The following is a 4,792-nucleotide window of genomic DNA, read 5'->3' as shown; positions in this document are numbered from 1 at the left end:
ATTTTTTTTATTTGATGAAAAAATTCCAAGAAATGAAAAAAAAAAGCAATTATTTTGGAATTTCACACAATTCTGCAGCTGCAGTTTGGTCAGAGTTCTGTATACACCTGTCATAGGAAAAAGGCTGTAAGTTTCAAATTAAATGATAGAATGACCTGAAAACATTCGGATTTATTCGAAATACCCTATATTTTAATTTGCTAGAATATTATTTGAATTCACTGACAAATCTGTACTAACTGTAGCTTGAAATGGAGAGAGGGTGACCCACATTAAAATTTAATATCTTTTTCAGTTTTGCTTGTATTTGGATGAAACTTTCACAGGTGACAGTTATATGATGTAGGAATCTGACATTTCATTGATTTCAAAAAATTCTAATTTTTATGCCCCCGAAGGGAGGCATATAGTTTTTGAACCGTCTGTCTGTCGGTCTGTCCGCATTTTTCGTGTCCGGTCCATATCTTTGTATATCTTTGTCATCGATGGATGGATTTTCAAATAACTTGGCATGAATGTGTACCACAGTAAGACGATGTGTCGCGCGCAAGACCCAGGTCCGTAGCTCAAAGTTCAAGGTCACACTTAGACATTAAAGGTTATTGCATTGATGGGCATGTCCGGTCCATATCTTTGTCATCGATGGATGGATTTTCAAATAACTTGGCATGAATGTGTACCACAGTAAGACGACGTACGTGTCGCGCGCAAGACCCAGGTCCGTACCTCAAAGGTCAAGGTCACACTTAGACATTAAGGGATAGTGCATTGATAGCGTGTCCGGTCCATATCTTTGTCATCGATGGATGGATTTTCAAAACTTGGCATGAATGTGTACCACAGTAAGATGACTTGTCGCGTGCAAGACCCAGGTCCGTATCTCAAAGGTCAAGGTCACACTTAGACATTAAGGGATAGTGCATTGATGGGCGTGTCCGGTCCATATCTTTGTCATCGATGGATGGATTTTCAAATAACTTGGCATGAATGTGTACCACAGTAAGACGACCTGTCATGCGCAAGACTCAGGTCCGTAGCTCAAAGGTCAAGGTCACACTTAGATGTTAAAGGTCTTTTTTCATGATAGTGCATTGATGGGCGTGTCCGGTCCATATCTTTGTCATTCATGCATGGATTTTAAAATAACTACGCATAAATGTGTGACACAGTAAGACGACGTGTCGCATGCAAGACCCAGCTCCATAGGTCAAAGGTCCTAAACTCGAACATCGGCCATAACTATTCATTTAAAGTGCTATCGGGGGCATGTGTCATCCTATGGAGACAGCTCTTGTTATTTGTATTATTTGATATTATATAATCATTATATATTTTAATATGTAACAGATTCTACTTTCACTTGAATGTTTGGCTAATTATAGCCCAGATATTTTTTAATACACAGTCTACAGCCTCATTTCCATTTCTGAAGTTAAAAATGGAGGCATTTTTTGAAACATTCCCTGAAATAATAGACAGAAAATTACAGCAAAATGTGCATGGCTGTCATATTTGGCAGGGCTGTGTTAAAAAAGGAGCCATAGGCTTTGGGGTCATAAAGGCCAAGTTTCCGGATGGTGACTGGCATACTATTCATGCCCACAGGCTGCGGTATATGATCAGTAAACGCATTCTGTTTCTGGAGCCGGGTTTAGATGTATCTCACCTATGTCATGAAACACTCTGCCTCAGCCTGGAACACTTGAGCCTTGAACCTCATAGCGTAAATACTGAGAGGCAGAAGTGTGTTAACGGGGGCTTCTGTTTGAAGCATGGGCCTTAAATGCAACTTGTCGGTTACTATAGTGTATATATATTTCCTCCTAGCCTTCTGAGGTCTTGTTGTAATGCCTACTGCCATGCTGTCGAGATCTGCCCAGCTATTTTGTACTTATTTTGATCGACTAAATTCATGTATTACGGATGTTAAGACTGGGTATTTCTCCAAATTTTCTCTGTTTACATATTGTAATTTTTTGTGTACCAGAAAATTCCTAATAAATTAGCCACATAAAGTAATTACCGTAAATTTCCAAATAAATGCCGTGGTGAATTTTTTTTTATTTAGCACCAGACAGGGATCGGCTATTTTTTTTTACTCTAAATGTATAGGAATTAAAGCAGAGCCAGATTTGAATAACTGATACAGTTTATCGGTCAGTATTTGTCGTGTCAGTGGTTATTTTTTTACTACCGTATAACCCCGTTTACACGCCCCCGGGGGCGATGCATTTTACGAAAAAATTTGATCCAAACAATGTCAGTAACTCGTATAAACGCCCCCCTATTCATCCAAATTCATGCACTGTAGCGTCATTAACTTTATGTGGATTTACCTGCACGTGGCATATTCAGTACTTACACACAGTAGATTTATTTGTGCCATGCCTGTTCAGGATGTTGTCGTTTTTAAAGGTTTGCGTATAACCCCATATTAAGTGTGTGTTTTTTTTTAATTCATTTGTATTGTAACGGAATTGTTATTATCTGGATATTATTGTGTTGGATCTAGGACCAATTTTTGAAGGTAAGATTTTTTTATTTTCCCTAAAAAACGTGTGTGTGGGGGGCGGGGTTAATTAGAGAGGGGGGGGGCGTTAATACTGAGTTATACGGTATTTTTTCTGAAATATTACCAGCATTTCATGATGTTCTTTTTCAATGTTTTAAAGGAGATAGTGTTGGCATTTGTTTAAAGATGAGCATTTATTACGGGTTTTACGGTACCTACTTTTGGTATGTTTTTTTTTTTTTTACGGAATTACTAATACAATTGCAGTGTCTTTCCATTGAAGTACATCAGTTTGCACGGTAGTCATCACAAGATATTTTTATTTTTTTCATTAACATCTGCCGTGAAAACTTGTTTAATTTCACTAAAAAGAGACTGCAATTGTTATAATTTAAAAACAAACTCATTTGGTTGCAGTTCATACTTTTTAATATTTACAAAATAGCATTTTATTACAGAATATAATTACATTTACTACAACAACAACAATAACAACAACAACAGTCATAATTATTTACTAAACAACATATTTTATAAGTTTCAGGTAAAGATGTCTGTACAACACAGTGATTGCTTAAGATATTTATTTATTTATTTATTTATTTATTTATTTATTTGTCCATATCCCACATAAGATTTTTTTCTTTCTAGTCTATTTTTCTCCAACACAAGGGAGATAATTAGAGGTGTCACTGTGAATAGCTATGGTTAGCAGAGTTTCCTGCCCTTGATGTTGAAGGCACTGGGTCTAGCTGTCCCTTGCAGTTTTCTGACCTTGAAGGTTTTGCTGCCAGGTATTTTAGGTGATATTTTAGTTGCCGCCCCTTGGATATTAACCTCCTTTTCACTTTTTCAGGTTGCTTTGCGTACTTCTTCTGGTATTCCTCTTCCACTAGTTTCTGTCTTCTGCATGCCACTTTTTGAGGGTGGAGGGATGTCAAGGTTTGCCAGTAGGTATCTACATCTGGTGTTCCCAAGTGGAGTGTCTTGCAGGCCAGCTGCCAGTCCAAGATTTGGTGCAGCTGGGTTCGGTCCTCGCCTCGGAGATGGTGCCTCTTGATAAAGCTTCTTCAGTAATGTAACATAATTACAGTTTGTACATTTTAGGGAGAACTTCCAACAAATGCCAACTTTTCTCTCCTCGGCCACTATGATATTGGCCTGTTCGCAGTCTAACTCCTCTTGTTGGTGAATCTGGAAGGCCTCATTGAAGGCTTCAGACATCTTTTCACAGTCTACAAGTCGCATGCCTGAACATGATGTTGTATCTTCTTTTTTCAGGGCTGACGTCTCAGTCACTTTTGGTCGTGGCACCCGGGCATTTCCAGAGGTTTCCCCTCCATCAGCAGTAGGTCTTGCCACTAGAGAGAATTCTTCTGCAGTCATCCTTGAGGTAGAGGGCTTCTGTTCAGTGTCTCCACAGTTCATGCTACTCAGCTGTAGACCTTTGTTCCATGGGATGCTGCCAGGAGAAAATCTAGAAGACTTTCTATTGTGCTCTCCTTTCATAGTTGTGCAGTTGAAGTGAATTGTGTAAAAGTAAGTGTTTTTCTGAGGATTACCAAAAATTTGATACCTATTTATATTAAACTTGGCATTCAAAGAATGCGGAAAATGCCTGTCAACAACCCCAGAAATTCCTGGATTCACAGAAGTCAAGCTTGTCTCTACTGGAAAGTTGTGTATTGGACAATATACAAGCCTGCCAGAGGCTGGACCAGACAGTGGCACATTTTAGCATGAGATATCTTTGGAACCACAGGTCATAAAATTGTAAATTACCTATCATTTTTTGTTAAATTATAGCCTTTTAGAAAAGTAAAAATTTGACAGGTTCAGAATTTTTGATAATTTTTTTTTTAATTTAAGATATTTAAAAAAAAGAAAAAAACTCTTAAAAAATTAAAAAAAAAAAAAAATAAACTACTGACTTCTGGTGCAATTTGAATACATTTTCAGATAGACATTTATAAACTGAGGCAGAAGTGTGTTAACCGGGGCTTCTGTTCAAAGCATGGGCCTTATGCAACTTTGTTAAATTTTTTGGGCAAACTACGTTTTCTGGACATACCTTAGGTACTGTCGATAATAATGACTTGAAGCTCAAAATACATCTTTATCATCATTATCTGCATGTGTGGAAACAGTCCCCATAACTTTGGTTTGTTCTTTTTTTGTGACAGAATTATGCCACTTTAATACTTCGTTTGAAGCTTTGGACAAGCTATGTTTTCTGGACATATTTTAAATAATATCGACATCTGCAGGTGTTGAAACAAC

The sequence above is a fragment of the Mercenaria mercenaria genome, chromosome 7, assembly GCF_021730395.1.
Source record: "Mercenaria mercenaria strain notata chromosome 7, MADL_Memer_1, whole genome shotgun sequence".
NCBI classification, from domain to species: Eukaryota; Metazoa; Mollusca; class Bivalvia; order Venerida; family Veneridae; genus Mercenaria; species Mercenaria mercenaria.
The sequence above is the reverse complement of the archived record's forward strand: the minus strand, read 5'-3'. Positions refer to the sequence as shown.